Source organism: Zonotrichia leucophrys, chromosome 3, assembly GCF_028769735.1.
Source record: "Zonotrichia leucophrys gambelii isolate GWCS_2022_RI chromosome 3, RI_Zleu_2.0, whole genome shotgun sequence".
NCBI classification, from domain to species: Eukaryota; Metazoa; Chordata; class Aves; order Passeriformes; family Passerellidae; genus Zonotrichia; species Zonotrichia leucophrys.
The window spans coordinates 107,056,366-107,080,241 of NC_088172.1; the positions used below are offsets into that span (position 1 = coordinate 107,056,366).

The following is a 23,876-nucleotide window of genomic DNA, read 5'->3' on the forward strand; positions in this document are numbered from 1 at the left end:
GGACAATACATTTTTCATTATTAAACTGTCTCATGTTTTCATTATAGCTGCACGTCAGATTTTACTTAGTGATATATCAGTGGGATCACCTCTCTTATTACTGCACTTGAATTTGTCTTCTGAGAAAAATACACTTATTTCAGATGAAAAGGGGCTCCTCATAGTTAAATGGCCATGAAGCATATAATCAAAATATCTACTCAGGAAAAGAGAAAAGACATCTTTGGGGTGCCCTGATTGCAGCCTTGCAGTACCTGAAAGAAGCCTAGAGGGTGGAGAGAGATTATTTACAAGGGCATGTAGTGACAGGACAAAGGGGAAGCACTTTAAACTGGAAGAGAGTAGGTGCTGATTAGGTATCAGGAAGAAATTTTTTACTGTAAGGGTGGTGAGGTCCTGGAAAAGGTATTCCAGAGAAGTTGTGGATGCCACATCTCTGGAATTGTTCAAGTCCAGGCTGGATGGGGCTCTGAGAAACCTGATCTAGTGGAAGATGTCCCTGCCCATAGCAGAGGGTTGGAACTGGATGGTCCTTAAGGTCCCTTCCAACCCAAACCATCCTATGATTCTGTGACTCTGTGATTCTATAATTAGTCTTGCCACATCCATAAAAATCTGTATGGAACTGAAGTAACAGCAAAGTACTTTAATTTATGAGGAGAGAACCAAACCAAAAGTGACCTCTTTGGGGAAAAGTGCTGCATGTAGCTGGAGGAAACTCCTTACCCATGGGAAGAGCTGCCCAAACGGACAAGACAGATAAAAGGTGTGAGAAAAGAAGTGTTGTTGCCCCATAATACGAACTGGGACTTGAGTCACAGGATGAGTAAGAAGTGATCCAGAGAAGGTCACACAGGAAATCTGTGTCACGGTTGGTTATTAAACCCAGATTTCCTGATTTGCCACTGAATCCCATAATTACAAGACCATCCTTCCTGTCCTTTTTAACTCTATTCGTAAAGTATCTCACTAATTGGGCAATGCTTTATGGGCAATGCTTTATGGGAACAAAATGCCTTCCATGCATCCTGCAGCATGATCTTAGGTGACTCCCACCACTGGATTCTTGTCCATGTCCCAGGAGCCTGCCTGAGGAATTGCATTTCCTCATCCACACCAGGCTGCCTGGAGTCACACAAGGTCCTCCCACCCCGCTTATGCCTTGCCCCACTCCCTCACATCCCCTTTCCTGGGTCCTTGGCCTCTGCTCATCCCACAGCCCTCCACAGTGGCATCCAAACCAGTTCTGCTGCTCCCATCATGTTTGGTGGGGGTTCCTCACTTTGTGAGTTGGGGTCTGGCTCGTGGGGTCTGATCAAAGAGGAGGGGTTGGTGATCTTCAGGGCTGATGCTGTGGTGCATTTAGTGAGTCTACTTGAAATAAAAAATGGGGTCACACTGTGCACAGGCTGGCTAAATCTGATCCCTCATACTTCAAGCAAAAGGAGGAAAAAGGACTAAAGGTGGCCACATTCAGTGCGGAAAATTATCTACCCAGAAGATTTCTACCAGCAGGGGGAGGAGACATGGGTCTCCAGGAATATCAGATATCCTGGAAATTTAGGGAGCTTCTGAAAATCAGAAGACAAAGGAAGTTGGGTTGGGACTCCTGTGAATAGGAGATGAGAGGAAATGAAATGGACACAAGTCAGCCTACCTTGGAAAGAAAGCAACTGACAGCAAACAGAAAATGTCTGAAATACCAAGTGAAACAAGAGGATAATTGTACAATCTCACAGATTTCCATAATTTGCTAAGGAAGACTCATGAGATCTACAGATAAAAAAAAGAATTTGAGTTCCTTCTTAATGGTCTTCTGAGAGGTTTACAATCTGATTTTGGAAGTGATAAAGGACTCAGTAGTGGAAATAATGAGAAGGTACAGACGGGCAGCTCTCCCTATGGAAGAAGCAGCAAACTCATTTTCAAGTTTAAAAAAACAGAGCCATATGGCTAGATGGTAATGCAGGGCTGAACCCTATTTAATATCAGCATTAACACTATAGAAGCTGTTGCTATAGTAGTGACATCTGGAAGAATCCTTCAAATAGATTATTCTCTAACCTGGATGAAGGATTCTGCCAGTCTGTCTGTCAAGGAAAGCCTTCAGAGCAAATCAATAACAAAGATCTTGTTACCTGAATGCAATGTAATTTAGTGGCTAATCAGTTTGACAACATTAGAAACACAAGGAGAGAAGAAAAGAAGAATAGAAACCAGGAGATGTAATTAACAGCCAAGAAGGCAGAGAGGACTCCAGCAACACAAGGAGAAACATCAAACTTTTATATGCCGCTATCCAATAAACTTGATCAGTAAAATCACACCTTCACTCTGAACTGTTCCCAGTCTGGCTGACATTTGCTGTTCACAGGCTTCACTTAAAAAGCATTAACACTGCCAATAGTTAGTGAAGAAGAGAGATGCATGCACAAAATACTGCTAATTGCCAGAGCAGTGATAGACATGATGTTCCATTTTTTTAATACTGATTTGAGTACTGTTTTGCTTTGACCAAGTGAAAAGGCTCCTCTTGACTAATTAAAATGTCTCTGCTGAGCACAGACATTTAGCAGCCACTAGAGATTCAAATGTAGCTGGTTTCTTGTAGCTGGTTTCTCTGGACAAAACAATGTATGAAAATATTGCTAGAGAGAGGGGTTTGTTGGTCATTTTGTTGGTTTGTATTATATATACACAAAAACATTTTGAACCTGATTTACTTCTGACACTGAGGAGATCAGCTGAAGCTGGCAGGAGCAATTCTCAGCCCTTGCACCAGATCTGGCCATTGAAATTGTAAAGTGTGATAAAGTTAGCAAAGTCATTTCCATTCACTTGCACAATGTATGAAACAGCTGCATGCAAACACTCTGATGTGAAATCATGATCATGGCCACATGTTTTTGGAAGGGAACAGGCTGTGTGTGGGGACACAGCATCAAGCTCTGGGGATATTATTGAAAAATCTTGGAAATAGCAATTGCCATTTTTCACACTTGTTTTCAAAATGTACTGTCCCTTGCATCCCGTAATGTAATGTACCTATCAGTTTCCTGGAGGGAACAAACCATTTATTCCTTGAAGAGACATTGTTATTCGTTAGGGGTCTTACCCCCATCCCTTCAAAGTCAGAATGGGTGAATACTGGGTCCCTCTATGTCTTCTCCACTCAGCAGAGCAGATCTTACAGAGAACAAAGGCATGACACAATTCCTGACTTGCAGCCCATGGTTTCCCAGGTGAGCAAGGGAATCCTGCTTTTCAAGAACAGCCATGGGCCCACGTTAATGGTTTATATGTATTTACCAAGGCACGTTGCCATGAAGGCCACAGAAATTTTGTCACAGAGTCCAGTGGGAGCAGACCCTTGCAGAGGTCCCTAACCCCATCTAAGGTGCCACCTGCAGATGTCTCAGAAAATTTGTGGTTTTAGAAGTCACGCAGTCCTGGTTGTTCACAGACACATCTGAGCTAGAGCTGGATACACGATTCATATCAGTAACACTTAATACCAGTGCTGCCTAGGTGTTAACACAATATGTGCTATTTCAGTATACCACATTTCTCACACAAAGTAATTCTGGACTTTCTTGTGCATGAAGCAGAGACAGAATTTCAAAGTCTCAGCATGCTCAAATGTGAAAATAGATACAACCTTTAGACCAAAAAGCCCATGCTCTTTGAAATTTGGTTTTATTTAGATATATAAAGGTAATAAAAGTTATTTAATAGCAGAATTCATCGAGTCTAAGCAGGAGGAGCTGTAAGAAAGAAGAAAGGTAGATGGAGCACTAGGAGAAAAAAAAAAAAAAGAAATTTCATTCCAGTTCTGAGAAAGTAGTTAAGAAGTCCCTGGATGGCTGTTCATGCAATTTTTTCTCTGGCAAAACTGCCACTGACTTTAATTGTAGTTCACTCTGTTGGATCAGCCTGCTAATCAACTAAGCACTTTTCATTTCATGGCAATGAGAAGGTGTGCTGAAAATGCCATCATATCTCTAACCATCTTCAAAGCCTAGAATGTCTTCACACCCTTTCATGGGTTTCCCCTTTCCAGTACTAAAAAAAGGATGCTATAAAAGTCATGACTTAAATGATATATTGCAATTTTATGGACTTGGAAGCTAATTTTGCTTAGAAGTATTTTTATGGACTTTGGAAGCTGAGAGTGGGGGGAAGCAGAGCTCCTGAGATCAACAACTTTCCTTCTGTAGGAAAAGGTTTCAGGGGATAGCAATTTCTGCCTCCTCTGGATAGGACTCAATTGCTTCTTGGGTCTCCAATATTAAAAGGGTTTTGCTGGAGAATATGCCTATAAGAAGGAATTCATTCTATCTGCCCTGCAAACAAAAGAGATTATTTTCAGTTTCTGTTATGAGAGTGAGAAGGGGGGAAGTCCTTTCCAGGGAAAAGCTGTAAGATGTTTTCCTTAATTAGTTTAATTACAAAATGCACTAAGACTATTAGATAAACATTAGGCTGTTTTCGGGTTCAAAACAGGCAGATGTCAGCAGGATTAAACCAAAATACTTTATATGCCTTTGAAGATTTTTTTTTTACTTAAAGACCTCAGCTTTTTTTTTTCTCTTTTTAGGCTCTGTAACAGCGGATATTATTAGATTTTTTTTCCTTTTGATTAAAATTATATTTATGCAACTTATGCAAGTCAGCTTTCATTAGCAAAGCAAGTGGTATCTGGCCTATGGTATCACATTTCTGGAATCTGATGATTTTTTTTGTATTCTCGTATTCTCCCATTCTCCCTACTCTGATCAGATTCTAATTATACCCAAATTACAGCTATTGTCTCAAAGGCTGAGTAACATATTTGTGGTGGTGGGGAGAGGAGGAACAGAAGATGGCTGACTTAAAAATAGGAATTGTACAAAGTAGTAAGAGTTGTTTATAACAATTTTTAAGGGAAGGTGGCAATGATGGAGAAGGGGAAGGCATCTTCACATCCAAGCAGGAGGCAGTTACACTTTGTTGAATTGAAACTGTGTTTCTACAGCTTTCCTCAACATTATAATGCACTTTATCAGCTGCTATGAGCCACGGAAGAGCTTGGTAACTCCAGAGTTACAAGCATGATATATGCTGCTTTGGGACCTAACAAATTCATGAATAGTTAAAGTATCACTGGAGAAATAAGTGTAGAACATATAGAGAAAGATTCGTAGTTATAAGCAAATCTGATATAAACTTGTCACCTTTACATACATACCAAGAGAAGAAATAACACTTTATTAAGCAAAAGTATAAGGAGCTGAAATCCATGCTTGTGGATCCTTTAGAGCAATAATAATGCTTCTCTGAAACCATAAAAATTATTTGTAAACTGAATATAGGCCAAAGGCATTTCCAGCACAAGTATCCTTAACCATTATCATTGACTGAGAACCTGACAGAACTGCTTGTAAAGGTATGAATGTCATCAACCCTAAATGGGAACTCAAACTAGAAAATGCAATAAACCCTTTTGCTCAGAAAGGCATTTTCCACTGGTAATATATTTACAGAGCATTTTTACTTTGTCACTTTTAAAATCTATTGCTAAAGACCACCTCTAAGATTGCTTAATACTGCAAATGACCCCAAGATACATGCAAAGTCAAATGAAAGACTTCTCACACATTCTTGCATATCAATAGAAGCTGGTTTACAACAACAAGGCTAAATGCAGTATATTTTATTGCATTACCCTTCTGGTCACCTCAATAAGATGAAAATGTAAAAAGCCTTTTTTAGAATTTTGTTTTTAAAAGGCACTTTGGATACTTGGCAGATTTTTGTCTCCACAACTGATCTAAAAGTTTATTATTTTCTCAGAGACTATCTTCACCAGCATCTCCCAGGTAGACAATAACAACAAAAAACAGCAGGGCAGGCTGATGATGAACAGGCAGCTTCACTAAAGAGTCCATAAAACACAGAAAATCTATATATGGACAATACTGCAAAGACAATGCCACAAAGACATATACAATACAGACTATGCTGATATATTCAGTAAAAAAGTGTGCATTGTGAATATTTGCTCTTCATGTGCATGCACAGCCCAGTGGTCAACCTTTCACACACAATAAACCTTTTCAAAGCCTTTGGTGAAAAAATAGAGTCCCTGAAATGCTCCTCCTGCACACAGAGTTGTGCAGCTCCTCCTCAAGAAAGAAATGCATAAATGTCATCAGGTGTTAATGTAATGCAAGGACCACCAGATTTTATTAAATGACTAAATCTATTAAATGATTAAATTCTTGGTCCCACCAATTTGTATCAAGTGTAAACATACGGTGAAACACTTTTAAATCAATTACCTGATGATAAAGGAATAATCTTCTTACTTGAATGAAAGCTATTAATGTATGTCAGGGCTATGCATTTAAGAGGTTTCCAGGATCAGAACCATCCCTTTGATAGTACCTAAACTCACACTTTCAGAAGTTAAATGAAATATCACTTGCAGATGTTGAGTAGCACACTCAGTTGTTGTGCACTGAAGCACATGGAAAACTAAATAGTGCTTCCTTTCCCCCCTCAGAGGCACATTTCATTCCACAGGATGGCACAACGTTGTAACTCACAGAACACTGAAATGCAGCCACCGATTTTCCTCCTGCCGTTTATTTCAGTTTCTGTGAGCAGGACCCCGGGAGGGGAGCAGAAGGGCTGCTCCACTCACACTGCTAAAAGGTGACGCCGTGGCGCTCTTACAAGCCAGGACAACATAAATAGTATGTGAAAGAGAAGAGGAGATTCAATAGGGCCTGATGAGGTGCCCCGAGGCAGTGCCTCAGCTGCTCAAGGTAGCTATGGCTGCTGGATGTGGGGCCAGGCAGAGCATCCCCATGCTGAACCAGGAGCACAATATGCTCCTTCTGGGACCCCTGGACCACAAAAACTGAGACTATTGAGAGGTTATAACATGCACCAGGCCAGCTGACAAAGAATAAATACCGTCACTGCTTTAGTTAAGAGCCTTTACAGAAATTGCATACAGAACCTGCCACATTTTCATAGAATTAAAGAATCATTTAGTTTGAAAAAGACCTGTAAGATCATCAAGTCTAACAGTTAACACTGCCAATTTTTTTCTGACTCTTGCTAGCTAAGCCTGTCTCCTGCTCTTGGCAGAACTGTGGCCATTGGTCTTGCTCTTGGGAAGAGGATAAATGAAGAATTGCAACTGCCTCCATGTTCACACTCTTCCTTCAGTCTTCTTTACTCCTTTCAGGCAACTTGTTTTAGACGTTATATTTGCAGTATGGTGGCACTGACAGAGAGGTGGATGTGACCGCCCTCTGTCAATGTCACCATACTGCAAATACAATGTCTAATAGAATCCTTTCTTCCTCAACCTGTGGTCCATTCACCTCAACACAGGAATCACCACCACCACACACCACCACAGAGGTAGGAGTGACCCTAGGAGGCATATCACCACTGAGAGGTCATTTTCTGAACAGAATAATGGCAGTGAATGCCAAGCATGAGCTCAGGGGGCCTGGCCCTGGGCCCTAGCTGAAGGGCAGCCTTCAGTGTGCATTCTGTTGGATACTTTGACCATGCTGGAGAGGTCTCACAGCATTTATTGTGGGTGTGCTGAAAGATGTGCACTGTTAAGTGATACTCGTGAGCAGCGTGACCATGCCTGTGTAATGCACAGTGAAACAGCATTACACATGGCTTGTGCCAGAAGTCCAGTCTCCACGAGCATGCAGCATGCAGTCATTCTGGGGCAGGGCCTCAAGGCAGCCCTGCTAAGTGGCAGCAACAACTGTGGGTGCTGGTGGAACAGGCTGATACCCATTCTGCTGAGAAAATGCAGCGTGTTCCTGGAGCTGACATAGCAGCTCATCCAGCACAAGCTCAGTGCTCTCCAGCATTGCAGGATGCATTAGATGCACCCCAGGTTGCAGAATGTTGGTGACCTCTGTCTTCTCAGTGCCCCTTTCCAGCCTTCACCCTAATTCTGTGAGGGAGAGAGAAGTTGCTCTTCCCAGCACATGGGGAAGGGAGAAATTCCAGCCTGCTGCCAGTCTACAGCTCAGAAACATAAGTTGTTAATTCAGACAGAGTCCCACAGGCAGGCAGATAGTTGTGCGCAGAGTACAGATGGACATGGAGACATGAGTCCAGGGATTCTTTCTTTGACTGACTGGTCTTTGGGAGCAGACCTTTCCTAAAGTTTCATTAGTTGCATCTTTAATTCAGCTAGTGTTGTTTAGTGTCCTGGCTATTCTCTACTTCCTACCTTTCTTTTGTCTCCATCTCCTACATCTGTATTTTTGCTTTTTTTATGTCTAGGGTTTCACTGTATCCTGCCACTAATACCTATGTCTCTATGGCAAAAATAAAATCAGAGGTGGGAAATATTTCCAGGACTACTATGTCCAGCTGTAAAATCTTTGGACCTGTGTGTCTTTGCTCTGATCCCATTCTGAGAGCCATTTCCAGAAGAGATGCAAAAGACCCTTAGATGTAGGGAGGCCCTTGGACTGCAGAGTGCCAGCTTTAGCTAATCACATCATGAATGTTAATAAAATTAATTTCCCCCATAACTTATTATGTTGCTAGGCTGTTTGTTACCACTTCCTGCATCCCAGGTTTCACTGACAAACTGAGAAAAGTTCCTGTCTATACAAGGTGATACAGAATTGGATCCTTGGGAGCATCATGTGCAGTATAAATGTATCACACTGAAGTATTTATCTCACCATAACTTTTCATTCACACTGCCCTTATATTCCCAAACTGACTTCTGGAACTTCAGCTATGTTTTACCTACAATGCACAGCCTATATACCACATATAACTGTCAGGAAAGACTTTGAGCTCTCTCCCATTTCTGCTGAACTTCATCATAAATTCCCCTTAACCTTTAATGCATAGGTTCAAGTTCTTTCTCAAATGATTGAAGATCACTCTTAAAAACCAGACCTCTTCTAAGTATTAAAACCTGGAAAATAAATTCATGATACCCTCTTCTACTTTTTCCAAACCCAAACAATTGACCAAGTTGCCTGATTTCAAAATCTTACGGAGAGGGAAAAAATGTCCTGCCTGAGACTCTCCACACCAAACTTAAGCCACAAACACATTTTTACCATGACCATTTACAACTGGGAAATGTGTGGTTTATAATGGAATGATTATACAGCTTTGGCTTGGGATGTCACAGGCCTGCTGGTAAGATCAGTAAGAAAGGAGCCAGTTCTGAACCTTCACGCATGTTAGGCACAACTATTGCAATAAAGCAGCTCCCTGGCCCTTTGTACACAGTTTTACCAGGTCTGGGTTTGTGGAATTCTCTTTTTAATAAAGTATATGGTCTAAGGCCCAGCTTGAAACAAAAATGCTCGTTGCTTGCTGAGTTGTATGAACTTTGGAAATATGGCAATAAAATGGACACATATGTTCTATTATTATTATTATTATGCTTAAAGGCTACAAAAATAAATCATTCACAAAGCTCACATGGACAAAATGAGCACTGCCTTCTGCGAGAGTCTGTACTTACATGTATCTGTTTACTTAGATGCATCTGTTCTTGATATCTTGTGGAAAAATCAAATATTGTATCTTATGAAAAACCGTTGCTGAAGCATTGTTCAAAAAATCAATCCTAAACCAGAAGTCCATTAAAAAAACCTGAATACCTGGGTCTCTCTGCTTCGAACTCTCTTTTATTGTTATTAATAGATCATTTATCTTCAATATGGTTGGAGATAAAAATTCCTTTTTAAAGTGATGAAATGAAGAGATTTGCAAGTGCTGAAACCCCCTGATCTCCCCCTCTCTCTCATCACCTGATACAGGCTTAAGGTTTCACAGTTTGTAAAAATCAATGGGAAGTTCTCTCCTTGCCAGCAGACTGGGCCAATTTAATAAGCACCTGAACAGAGGGGCGGCCTGTGGAAGGGGCAGTCACCTTTCGCCTGGCATTGGGAGGAGCTGCGAGGGACACTGGAGTGCATTGTGTCCCCGTGCGAAGGCCTGGATCAGCAGTGACGAGATTTCTTCTCTCCTGCTTTCCCCCACCGGCCTGGCTGCAACCTGGAGGGGAAACTGCGAGGGGATGGACAGCCTCTGCCATTGCAGGATGCAGCTCCCGGGAATGGTGGGAGACTTCACGTTTCCAGTAAAGGGCTCTCTCATCTCCCACTAGGGCAAGCTCATAGTAGGGAAACTCCAAGCAGCTGCCAGGCAATTTCGTTTCAACTCTGTCCCAACACCACTGTTTACAGTTTTATGAAGGCAGCTTTGACTGTCCCTTCTCCTCCTCTCTCTCCCACTTGTTCAAGTGTGTCGATACCCGATCCATGAACATTTGTTTCCTGCTTCCCTGGAGGAGTTTAGCGCTCCACTGACCTCAAGTTCAGCCCCGACGAGGCTGGCAGGAGGGCTCAGCTGGCTCTCGTTTCCCCACTTGCTGCAGTCCCTTCTGTGGGACTGGCAAAGCCAGTGTAATTCAAGCGGGGCGACTCTTCCCTCGCCAGCTCCTCACACCGCCCAGGGCTCTGCTGACGGGGCAAACTTCATCCACCCTGTCCCGACCCACGGAGGAGAACCCCGTAACTTCCATCCATGGAGGCCACCGGTGCTGGGGGTGTGCGGTCAGGTCAGGACCCTCAGCCCCGCTCCGGCTGCCCTTAGCTCTCCTCCCTGGTCTACAGCGCTCCACGCTGCTCTGCACCGCACACACCTGCGGCCGCACTGCACCGTCCCCAGGTGGGTCCCAACTTGGTAGCACAGGGGTGAAGCACTGGGGGTGGCACTGGAATGGTTGGATGGATGGACGGACGCGTATTTAACTTCCCTCGCAGCTTCATCTCCAGGTGATTCCCCCCCTACCCTGTATCTTGTACTCCTCAGCATCAGACCTCTCTTTCCTCCCCCCTTCTCTCCCCACATCTCCCTCTTTCCAGCAACGATAAAGCCTTTTACTTTAACCCGTCGGGGCTATCCCCTGCCATCCCGCGAAGATGGATTGAGGAGAGCTTGGGAGATCGAGGCTTTCTGTCTGTCAACAGCTGCGCGGCCCCTGCCCCGTCCTCGCCGCCGCGCTGCCCGGCGCGGAGAGCCGCGGGGGTGCGCGGAGCTGTCGCCGGCCACCCGCGGCGAGGACGGGAGCCTTGCGGGGCAGCGGCACAGAGCCCCGAGAAACCGGGAGCAGGGGAGGGGAGGGCTGGATCCCCCCGTGGATAAATCAGCATGGATGTCCCTGCCGGCGCCGTGCGGAGCGTGTGCGCAGGCAGGGAGCTGGAGACGGGAGGTGGGCGAGGTTCCCTGCCCGCATCGCGGCTCCGCTCTCGGTCCGCAGCCCGGCGGGGAGAACGGCGCTAATCCCCGTCCCGCGGAGCCGCTCCGGCGCTGCTCCCACGGCACTCGGAAACCGCCGCCCCTCCGCTGGCTCCTTCTGCGCCACCGGCCACTCAAATGTTTATTAAATGCCGGCATTCGTTGCTTTCTAATTAGCGGAGCCCGAATCCGTCTGCTTTGTCTTCTTCGAGACGTTGCTGTTACGCGAGCAAGATACATCGAAGACGGGCCGGGGGAAAACTCTTTATTTTAATTAATTTTTCCCCCAAGCGTAGAGAGGTAAAAAAAAAAAAAACAAAAAAAACAAAAAAAACCGCAATACATATTCTGGAAGATAATCTCTGCCTAATCTGCCCCGGGTTATTCATTCCGATTGTCGCGCTATTATTTATTTCCGTGTATTTATGTTTCCCGATAGTTACTCAGTAAAGCTGTTTACGCAAACTTCAGCGAGGGAATCGTGGCAAAACTTTTGGGAAGGATGTGAAAATGATTGTGGTTTGATAGTGCCAGAATTACGGCGGAGTTCAAATTTAAATTGCATTCGTCGTCGGAGTACTCTGGGTATGCGTAAGGAAAAAAAAAGAAGAAAAAAGGGGAAAAAAAGGGGGAGGAAGGAAAAAATAAGAAGAAAAAGAGCACACGCTAGGAATATCGTACTTTTCTCGGTGCTGCCGAGGGGCGGGCGGGGGAGACCCGCCCGTGTTTGCTCCGCGCTGGTTCGGAGAGCGTTGCGGCGCCGCGGCCCCGCGGCCGGCGGGAGGGAGGGAAGGAGGGCAGAGCCGGCTGATCCCGGCCCGCCGGGCCCGCTCAGGTGCGCCCAGCAGCAGGTGGGGTGAGCTGGGCCGGGCCGGGCCGGACTGAGACCGCGGAGGGGGCTGCTGAAAGGAGGGGTGTGCGAAAGCTGAGGGCTCATTAGCGCGGCGCTAATTGATCCTTCCCTCCGCGCCACTGCAGCGCCGGGGCGCGTCTTGCAGGTGGGGAGCGCCGCAGCCCCGGCCGCCCCTGTCCGCTTCTGTCCCCTTGCCCAGCACCCGGCAAGAGCCCCACGGCCGGGAGTGTTTCTCTTTCCCCTCGCACCAGCCGCCGGCGGGATTACCGGCACGGCCCTGGGCTTTGACCGCTCTGCAGCGCGCACCGCAAACAGGGAACTGCCCGGTGGTTCCTGCGCTGTGGAGTGAATCAGCCGCCGGTGGGATGAGCCCTGGTGCTCGGGAAACACGCTCGGGCTGCTATCGGGAAGGAAAGCCGGCATCTTCTTTTTTTTTTTTTTCTTCCCGGGGATTTATGTGAAATAAAAAAAAAGTCCCTTTTAAGTGCGTTGTAAAGCGGGAGAATTTATGATACAACACGAAGTCCCTCGGCACGGGGTTTATATTCGCTCCCAGGAGTTAACTCGTTCCTCGGCGTCGCGGTGCCGGAGGCGGGAGGTGACCGAGCCGAGCCTGACGCTTCTCACGGTTCCGCAGCGCTGGGAGCTGCTTAAAATGTGTCCCTCCATACACGTTTTATAAAAACCGATTCTCATCTGCAAGCAGCTTCTCAGAAGCTAAACAAATTACTTGTTATTATCGGCTGAGTTTACCACTTGCCATTAGGGTAAAACAAAACTAACTTTCTGTAAATAAACTTACCCCCGGGGGTGAAAAGGAGATTCCGGGAGACTGCTGATGTCTTTTTTGGATTTTTGGATTACCCTAAATGCAACGCTTTGCATAATCTTTAGAGGCTACCTGGTCATTAAAACGCCACAGAATTATTTGTGGGGGTTCAAAGAAAAGGGCCTCCAGGCGTCCAGGAGGAAAAGATATACATACTGGATTTTGGGAGTGGGGAAGAGACCTGCATTCAAGCAAGCACTTTCCTCCTAAATCACTTTTCAAACCAAATTCACCTAATCCTGGTGCCACCTGAGCCTCCTCCTCACTAGCACATAAAAGATTGTGTTGTCGGGTCTCTGGGATGGTTGGCAAGCTATTGATTTCCCAGCTGTTGAGAAGACAGACTGAATACAATTCAGCAGATGCAAACAGACAGAACCTGGCTGAGAGATTTTTTTCCTCCAGAAAGTAACCTTGTGAGATGCTGAGGTTATTGACTTTGGAGTGGGGAAGGAGGTGTCTGATAATCAGCTCACTCTCTATCTCCCCTAGATTTATAGCTCAGGGCCTCCCTGTCACTCCTGAAAATATAATCACGCTGGCAATAAACCCTGAGGGAAGAATGAGACAGCAAGTGTTTTTTCTTAGAGGTAACGCAGTGACCTCTGAGTTACACACTTAAATGAGCCATGATCTTATAGCAAGCCCAGTGCTGGTCTACTTGATTGCCCTGTCTTGGCTGAGATGCCAAAAGTGTCCCAGCACATGCAGGGCTGCTAGCATGTCCCACAGCCTCACTGCAGAGCGGCCCAGGGCACAGTGCCTTTGAGAGATGTAGTTTGAGAGGGGGGAGAGATCTATCTCACTTTGCTTCTCCAGATGGGAAAACTGTACCAGAGGGATTGCTGGGGTTTTTGGTTTGTTTTTTGAGGGTTGTTTTTGCTTGTTGGGAGGGTTTCTTGACAGAAACATTTCCTGTCCTCTTTACAAAAATGTATTTTATGACCATTTTGCTGTACAGACTTCTCCCTCTCTGGACATTGAACAGAGTAATGTAACACCTTCAATCTGTGGAGCAGATACCTCTGGGTTTCTCTAGCTCAGAACATGCCTTTGTCTCTCTTCAACCTGTTCTTCAGCAAAACCTCACCTTTTTACAAGCTGTCAAACGTAACACTAACAGCTGAGCATTCCTTTGGAAGGAAAAAAAAAACAACCCACATATATTTACTTAAAAATCACTTAGTATTTATTACTCCTTGATTTTTTATTAGCCTTTTAACCATGTCTCTCACTTTAATCCAGAGGGAATGGGCTCTCTCTTGTGCTGTAGTAGATATATCCAAACAGAGAAGGGGAAAAGAGTTGTTTAATTGCTTGTAGTATTTCTGATATTTAAGGCCATTTTTGAACAAGTAAAAGATCCTGCTTTGGTGTGTGCCCTCTGCTAAAAAAAAAATATTGTTTCCAAAAACCATGGTCTATCTGCTGATAAGCAGATTCAGACAAAAGCACAAAGGCTGCAAAAGCACTGCTTCTACAATCCCATTCCAGCGAGAAGGCACCAGGGATCTTCCTTTTAGGAGGAAGAACATAATCAGGAGATTATGTTCTTCAGGCCCTTTGACACAAAGATGGCCCAAGCATCCATCTCTCCTTCACTTTCTTTCCTAAACTCAGTTGAGTACCCTCAGCCTGCCCACAGTCTGGCAGGCAAAGGGAGGATAAGAGCAACTCAGCTGAGCAGTGTCCATCTTAACTGGTGCCAGTGGTTACCTTGGCCAAAAGCGTGACAGACTGAGAGGAATTTCAGAGAGCCCCAGGGCAGCCAGGAGAATGGGTAACAGCTTGGGAAATGTTAAACAACAGACATAAGATTTGAACAACACATTCACCGATCTGCTCCTCAAGTTGTTCTAGTGACTCAGGGTGGAAATCTGGACATCACTGTGGATAATACAGTGAAAACCTTTGGTCAAAGGGCAGCGACAGTAAAGGAAGCGAATTAAATATTGGATAGCAGTGGAAAGGGGAGGCAGGCGTGGGAGAAAGGTTTACATAAGCTTTGTCATCGTGTACATCAGCGGGAAGCCCCTGCCAGAAATAGGATCTCAAAAAGAAAAGAGCAAAATGTAATGGCTCAGGGAAAAGCACCACGAATTTTCAGTGATCTACACAAAACTGATGTTTGGAAAGACCACTGGGTGCTTTGGGGAGTATGGGATAATCAGAGAGTAAGATGAACACAGATGTGTAAAATACATTGGGTGTAGTAGAAGATAGATTAGGAACTTCTTGGCCCTCATGACTTGCATGAGTAATACTTAAATAAGACAAGAGGAAATGGAAAAGAGATCTCAGGAATTTTCTGCACAAGGGAGAGTGGAACACTGTCATCAGATGCCATTAAAAGCAAGGTCTCAATGGAATTACAGGAAAAAATACAGATGGATAGATAGAGTTATATTCTCAAATGAAAATAATAATAATAATTTTATATCATCCCATTTGGAAGTAAAACAGATCTTCATCTCTAAGCCTAAGTAACTGAATGTTTAGGAAGAAACATGATTAATCTAGAAATGTTATTCTTGGCAATTTTTGCATCTTCCCCAGAAGCAGTCATTAGTAGTCATAATTTGAGACTGAATATACCTTGGATTGAGCCAGTATGACCATTACCATGTTTTTAAATCTGTTCTGGAGGAAGCTTTCTTTCCTGGACAGCTTTTAGTTCAGCTTGCTAGCAGAAACTCTTGAAGAGAATTCACAGAATAGAAATATTGAATATGACACTAAAATATTAAGGAGAACAAATCAAATAAAGTTCTACCCTTTTCTTCATGTTATTATGGCACCTATATGAATTAGGATATCTCATTTTAGTGTCATAAAAATATTAAGTCTTTAGATTTATGAAGATGGGATTGAGAAGCTTTTGAAAATATTAAACCCACTGCCTAAATAATAACGTGGAATGTGTTAACCATCACCTCTTCACCCAATTCAAAATAATAATCATGAACAATAATGTGGGTCTTCACATGTGGCAGAGTCAGTTTGACTTTCTCTTCCAATTCAAGTAATCACTACAGGAAATCTTTATATTTGCATACTAATTTGGGGACTTGAATTTGATTTCAGTGGAACTAGAAAGAGTGCCAGTATGAAATGTAATTTTTTTTTTAAATTACAAAGAGAAAAGTTCCACCCTTATTTTTGTTCTTTAACATTTAGTAAGAATAATTTTAATTTACCACATCTGGGCACGGTCAGATAGTGCTTGCATATCCATTCTTCTAAGCAGTCTGGACAAACACAGTGATTCAACACATATTTTTATTTAAAATCTCAAATTAAATAAACCCAAGAGCAACCATGATAGTCATCAACCACCCGTACAGACTTCTAACAATATTTTTTGCCCCTCCAAACATCCATCTCTTTTAGGCAAGAGGAAAAAAAGAGCAGGGGGTTTGTACCCTGAAAGAAAATACCATCAGTAAATTGAAGCTATTTGAAACATAAAAGAAAAATAAGCAGCAAATTTCCAGGATTCTAATACAGTAATTTCTCCCTCAGTAGAGACTGTGCTTCAATACCAATTCCTCTGCTGATTGAAATTTCTTAGCCACACTCTGCCTTGAATCAAATACTTTAATGTGGGACTGCTGAAGCAGGTTACAAACCTGAAAACACCCATGCTTGCAATCACTGTGACACAGTCACTGCTTCACAGAGAAATATTATTTACCTAATCCAGAAGAAGCAAGGTACAATATCCTGCCCAAGCTTAAACGAAGTCTGTGTGGCTCAGGAAGAGAAAGCTCTTCCCAAATCCCATTGTGGAAGGCGGGAAGGCCACCATTCCACACAGTATTTAACCCAGCCAGCTCACCTCACACAGCACCACACTTTTGTCACATTTTCTCCATTTCAGTTGTCATTATGGCCGGGGGACAAAAAAGGCTGTAGACTGCCCCAAAGCACTTTGCCCTCTGCTCTTTTTTCAGAACAGGATGCCATTTAGACTCATGCATACCATTAACATAAATAACCTCAGAACTACTTAAATCACAAAAAGAGTTTTCAAGTGTTTGTAAACAAAAATGTGTGCCAGGTATACATTTTAATTTATCCTTTCCTCCTGTTTTGTTTTTTTGGGTTTTTTGTTGGTTGGTGTTTTTTTTTTGGTTGGGTTTTTTTTGTTTGTTTGTTTGTTTTTTTTCTTGCTTGCAAACCTTGGTAAATTAGAATATTGTGAAAACTACAGGGGTAGTTTTCTAAATTAAAGGGATAGCTTTCAGTTTGCTCATTCCTCCCTTCACCCCTCAGACGTTCTCTGTGTATCCTGACATGCAAATGCAGGGTGGTTGCCTCAGATTATTCTGCTATTGATTGTTGTAATATTTTTACTGCTGGCAGCACCCCTCTCTGTAATTTTGAGGATGGAAAGCCTTTGAGTCAGTTGATTTTAAAAACGTGTTTCACTTGTTTGGGAACACTTTTTTGGTGTTGGAAAAAGCCAAGAAACAAAGTCACCCAATTTGCTTAAAATGTCATGGACACTTGATGGAAGCTTAACTTGATATTACTTTAATTTTGGCCTTTTGTCATTGCAACTGATGGTAAAGAGCAGATATTTAAATTAAAATGTCCTGTGATGAAAGTGTGACAATATCTAAATAAATTCGTGCCTCTTTTTAAATTAAAAAAGAGAGTAATGGTCCTTCCTCTCACTTTCTGTATTTTCTGCCCTTTTCCTTTGTTTTCCAAGCATCCAAGGTAAAAGAGCTTGATAAAAATGTAGCAATGGGATGGGGGGAAGGAGAGGAGAGGTAAGATAACATTATTTCAGGTCTTTGCTCTGCTTTGTTAGGACAGATTTAATCTTTGGGCAGCATCAGAAGATAGGCCTGAATGATCACCTGATCATCTCTTCACTCTCTCCTCTTTTATCTGGATTGCTACTGACTCTTTTCAGGGATGGCATCTCACTATTCCCATTTGGTAAATCAGGTTATTTTTCCCTGTATCTCGCTTATTGTAAAATGTTTTCTTTCTTAACTTTAGGCCATTGTTCCTGAGTAGTGAGCATGCTTGTCACTGGAGACAGGGTGAGAGGATGGAAATGTGTAACTGGGGACACATATGCATGTTTTTTCTGCCACATTTTGCCAGTTAGCAGTGGCTTGCTGTCAAGTGCTCTTGACTTCATGGCAGTTTGTAGCAGAAAAAACATGGATGAAAGGGGTCAAAGTTGGCCTTGTAATTGAAAAATGAGGAAAGATAATGAATATTATGGAATATTCTTAAATGGCAATTTAATTTTCAAGTTAGCAAATACTCAGAATGATAGAATAATACTCAGAATAATACTCATGAACTGGGTGAGTTTTGAGAAAGCATTTGTTCACAGTCTGATTTATCAGTGCTTCTTGTTGCCCTATGACAAACACTAAAAAAAGAAAAAGAAGAAACAAACACAAACACCAACATCACAGTCATCTTTGTTCCATTTAACAGTGAAATGCAAAGCTAACAGTTGCAGTTCAGAACCAGAAACCTCACGACAGAATACTAAAACGTGTGGCGCTGGGACTTTGTTGTCACTGGAATGTATATTCTGTGTGGTAATCTTTTATCTAGTTGTGCACTGAAAATAAAAACCCCAAACCAAACCCCACTGTAATTACATTTTGCTTGTTCATGCTGAGTAAAACATGTCAGACATTTGGGGAGAGCAGGCTGAGGTGCAGAGGAACCAAGCTTGAGCATGTGCTAGTGTTCCACAGCACATGCAGCCTGGTTGCTGGCACCAGCCAAGACAACCAAGGGATTGCTGCTGTGGTTGTCACAAGGTGAAGGTGATTACAGGCCAGCTCATTAAACATTATGGACATGTGTTGTGCCACGTTTGATGGCTGTTGAGAGAGGCCAGAGAGAAAGAGCTTACATAAAAGCCAGGACATAATGCCAGTTGACTCACAGCACAAGGTGGCCTCTGCACTGTAGCCAGAAAGAGTGCAGGAAGTGCTGCTGTGTCTTTCGGGAAGCGTTGGGAGCTACAAGTTCCATTAGGTGGTCAATGACCACCTGCCCACAAGTCAGGCAGGTGATGGGCATTTCACAGAAAGCACATGGAGAGCTTCTCTGGGGAGGATACTGCTCTTTTCTGGCTCTCTCCCCTCAAAGGCATCAACAATAAGACCAGGGATATTAATGGAAAATCACACCAAGAGGGCTATGTCCATAACAGCAGGGTGCTTACAGTAGAAGAGTGCAGCAAGATGGAAGTCGTAACTCCCTTTTCCTTTTTAATTGCTCTTTCAAAATGAGGCAGGGATGCAACAGCATCTGACATATGGAGCATGCCTCTCATCCTGGAAATATTTATTCTGAGCTCAAAAATAACATTGCTGGACCAGATCCATCCCTGTTGTTCATTGTGGGACGCTGGACTTGCTGTTGGTGGGGTACTTGAGCAGTCTGTGCCCATAGGTGTGAGGGCAGAGTGTTTTGGTGGGAGGCATGGAAGGACCCTGCTGAGTCACCTCCACATCACCATGCCAGATGTGGAGATTGCTCAAGGACACCTTCCCTGCTCAAGGCATGATGATCAAGGCATGGCTCTGGCTCTCCAGTGGGATTTTCACCAACCCCTTTATACAGACTGACATAAGGGATCGAGCAGGCTGGGGGGCAGGATGCATATGGGATCAGTCCCAACAGAAAACAGAGCAAGCTGCTTGTCTGCAGCTCTCCAATGCCCCACTCCTAAGAGTGTCCCTGCCACACCCTCTGCTGCAGCGCTACACGCGATTCCCCAGCCCGGAGCTCCCATGGACCGAGCTATATTTTTACTATTCTCCTTTTTTTCTACATAAGACACGAAAGGAAGGCTGACACGAGCCGAGCCGCTCCTGACAGCGCCGCGCTCAAGGGCCCAAGGGCGGCCCCGCTCCCTGGCAAAGGCAGCGGAGGGGCCTGAGCTGAGCCCCTCATGCCTCGCGGGCCAGGCCCTCGCTGCCGGGGCTCCTGCCAGGCGCCGCGGCCCCCGGGAGCCCCTTGCCGGGGCCAAAGTGAAAGTGAAGCGACTCCCGAAGCCCTTCTGGGGGTGGCGGCAGGGGTGGCCATGTGACAGCCGGGAAGCGGAGCCCGGCCGCACGGGGGGCGAACAGCGGGCCCGGGGCTGTGTGTGGATAATTCCTGAGGGCCGCGGTGCCCCCTCCCCGCCCGCCGCGGCAGGGGCGCCCCGCGCCGCCTCCCCTCCCTTCCCCGCATCCCGCACCGCCCGCATCTCCCTCCGCAGCCGCACTCGAGCCCTCCCTGGAGCCCGGGCAGGGCCGGGCAGGGCGGGCGGCTCCCCTTCCTCCCCTCCCTCCGCCGCGTCCCCCTCAGGCAGGGCAGGAGCGCGCCCCGCAGCGCTGCCCTCGGGAGGAGGGACTCGCCTCCCCAGCATGATCACGGCGGCTCGTTAGGGTGGTCGTCTCTCCACCTCTTTTTTTTTTTTTTTTTTCCCCCCCCAATTTCCCTGCTCGCCGCGGCTGTCAGCGCTCTCACTGCCGCTCTTAGCACCGCGCCTCCCGGGGCCGCCCCTTTGTGCCCGGCGCGATGCTGCGGGGGCCCGGGGCAGCCGCAGGTAAGCGGGGCGGCGGCGAGGGGCTGGCGGGGCACGGCCGGGCCGGGAGGCGCCGCTGAGGAGGGCGCGGAGCCGCCCGCCCCCGGAGCAGCCCCGCTCCTCGCCCGCGCCTCCGCGCCCGGCCGGGTTTGTGCCTTCCTTTGTTTTATTTAGGCTGTCTGTAAAAAGTTGTTATCACCGCCACCCGAAAGGATACTGCCTCCCTTCCCCCCCATCCCCAGTCGAGACCTCGGGGGCTCAAACTCTGCCTTTACTTTGGGTCTCCCTGTAAGCGCCGCGTATTAAACCTGTCTCCAGCTGCGAATCATTCCTCTCTCCACCCTACTTACCCCGCTGCCCCACGGAGTCCCCCACTCCAACCTCTCTGCCTATTTTGATTTTATTTTTCCCCCCCTCGCCTGTCCTCGGTTTCTAAGGGACTCCCCTCCAACCTGCCTGTAGGTATGTTTGTGTAACCAGACACTGAGAGTAGCTGTCTGCCGAGGAATTAACTCGGCAACCCCCAAAGCTTAGTTTGCATTCAATAGAGGTGTTTGTTTTTCAGGTTTAAATCTCCAGACTGGTTGAAGAAGTCGCCCAAAAGGAACCACTTCGCAAATTTTGTTTCCTCCCTTGAAATCCCACTGGACGTGGAGCAGGTGGGGGATCGGGAGGGGAAACTTTTGGGGTGGGAGTGATGGGATGGAGAGTGATCAGGGGCTGAGTGGTGGGGGAAAGCGCTTTAAAGTTGGGAGAGTGGAGCTGCACTTTCCCCCTTCCCCTCCTCAGCGGAGGGTAGCTCAAGGCTCTTGCTCTCGTTCGTTAAAAATAAATACTACAGAAGTTGGCAATTTTTTTTAGTTTTAGAGAAGTGGATTCTCTCCAGGATTAACGTAAAAAATGTTGATGTTTGAGGAACTGCTCTTGCTCAACCCGTAAATAAAGTGGAGATGTTGACAGTTTGTCTAGCCTCTGGTAAATGAGAACAAAAAAATATTTCATTTCTTGAAGGGCTTCAATAATTGTTAGGGTGGGTGGGAGAGGAAGGAGTTTAACTATTAACCTTTATCTGGGCTCATAAATGAGTTGAAACTCGTGTTTCTGAAGCTTCTTTCATGCGTTTGCTTTCCTGCTTTCCCCCCTTCTTCTTTCCTTCAATTGAGATGGTGAAAGGTAAATGAAAATAATGATGCTCGCATTAATTGGACAGGCAGGCGATTTTATGGCTCACCAGTAAAAAATAAATGCCACGGGAAAGTTGCTGTTTGCAGTGCAAGCGGTGGGAAAGTGGTCTGGAGGGCGTGAGGGGGGGCGGGGGGCACGGCAGAGAAGCGTGGCTGGCTGCTGGTTGCACTCTTACTTTAGGAGGTTTGGATTTGTGTTTCCAGATCTTCTCTTGAAGGCGGCAGAGCACAGTTTGTGGAAGGTAAGAGAGCCTCTTCCCCAGCCCTTACACCCTGCCCACGTGTGCTGTGAGTACCTGGGTGTTCGCTCCGGCCCGCAGAGCCAGCGCAGCCGTGCTGGGAAGTGATAAACAGGAGACTGTGGAGCTGTTGCTGGACACGGTGTGCATATTAGGGAGCACAGGATTTTTTAGCAGAGAGATTAGCTGCTTTTGCACACTGAAATGATTCTTAAGTTAATGAATTCTTCCCCTCCAAAAAGGGGATAACTTTCCTTTTCTTAATCAGAAAACAGCAGATGAAGACTACAGTGAAAAAGCTTCTGTTCTGACTCTTTTCTGCTGTGAAAGTAATATGCCTAACTTAACATGTAGGTTGTTTTTATCAAAGATGTTAGTATTTATCTTGGTACGAATTGGGGGTAAAATTATCCCTCTGTTCTTCTTAATTGCATCTTTTCCAAATGTGGTGGTGTTATTTTTGGCATGGCTCTTGCCAGAAGTGAAATAAAGTTACTCTTACTAGTTTTGGAGATAAACTATGTCCAGCCACCAGAGGTTTTCTCCTTCCTACAGGCTTAATGAAGTGAAAGCAAGAGATCCCATGGAGGAGGCAAGAGTGGGAGAGATATGGGATCATAAAATTTGGCAGAGCAAGTGATTGAGTGTGGTGTCTTTGTTAGTTTGTCAGCATCACAGTTACAAGTAAAATATGCTTGTAAAATGCAAATTCAAGTAATTTTAAATGAAAATTGAAAAAATGCTTTCTCCCTTGTTTTTTTCCTAGTAAGAACAATCTTTCACTTATTTGTCATTGTTTTGTCGTTCTCTTGTGTGGGAATCAAAAATACAAGGACCAAGTAATGCTGTTTATTCTCATGAATTTTTGTAGAAATCTGTACAGCATACTCAGTTTGGAGGGAGTTCCTCATCTCTCCCCTAAAATGAGTCCTTGTCAGCAACAAGTGTGTTGATATATGGATCTGAAGGACTTGGGCACGATGCCAGCTCAAGCAATTTAAATGACATGGTTAATAGTGTCTCTACTGTCCTTATCACACAGTAGTTGTCTTTAATAAATTCAGAGACTTCCAAGTGATAATCACAGATGACAAATTAAGTGGAATCCTAGCTCCCGTGTTCAGATGAACTCTCTTTTGCACCAGTCGGTAAATATGGAATGCTAGTTCCAGATGGACTATAAAAATTCATGAAATGTACCTTTCTCCTCTAAATATGTGATTCCTTTAAGACAAATAGAAGCCAAAAAGATTATCTGAAAGTATTTCTAAAGTTGAAGTGTTCTCATGGATTCTTTTGCTAGCAGTGTAATTTTTAAAAAGTTTTTCTGTAGTAATAAATGTATGTGGGACACTGCATCCTTCAAATGAATCTTTATCAAACATTTCAAAAGAGGGAACAGTTTTACATAAATTAGGTAAGCCAGTACAGCAAATATAACAAATTAAAACACACTGTAACTCTCGTGAAGCATTTAGGATTGACATGAAAAAGATCATACCATCACTTTCAGTTTGAAATAAGTAACCTTTAAAGAGCAGCAAATACAATTTCAGAAATACTCACACTGATACACAGCTATTTCACAATGGGAATTTTAAAGTTCTTTGAGCACCTCTGGTAATCATAACAACTTTAAACAACTTTTCCCCTTGTCAAATTAAAAGACTACAGCATAATGTGTAACTACATAAGAAGAGGCAGAGTAGTGCAATTGACAGTTTAACTGCAAGTTGCATGTATGATTGCTTAGTTTATGACCTTTTTTTTTTTTTTTTGGAAAGGTTTGATACTAAGAATATCATGACCAGATCTCATTTTTCCTGATTTTCAAGCCTGCTAGATCTTGCCAATAGTTGTAGAAATGCTCCCTGAAATTCTCAGCAGCTGTTAAGATTTTGCTGAA

General features: G+C 44.6%; 1 long non-coding RNA gene across 2 annotated transcripts; it reads left to right on the plus strand.

Annotated features, from left to right (window-relative positions):
- Positions 1-20,477: 20,477 nt before the first annotated feature.
- On the plus strand, positions 20,478-22,724 carry LOC135445067 (uncharacterized). 2 transcript variants are annotated; one of them, XR_010439461.1, is made up of 5 exons: positions 20,736-20,835; positions 20,985-21,009; positions 21,113-21,206; positions 21,936-21,973; positions 22,526-22,724. It is a non-coding gene; the product is annotated as an uncharacterized LOC135445067 (long non-coding RNA). The 2 variants fall into 2 exon arrangements; XR_010439460.1 differs by lacking the exons at positions 20,736-20,835; positions 20,985-21,009 and adding an exon at positions 20,478-20,568.
- The last annotated feature ends 1,152 nt before the right edge of the window (positions 22,725-23,876 follow it).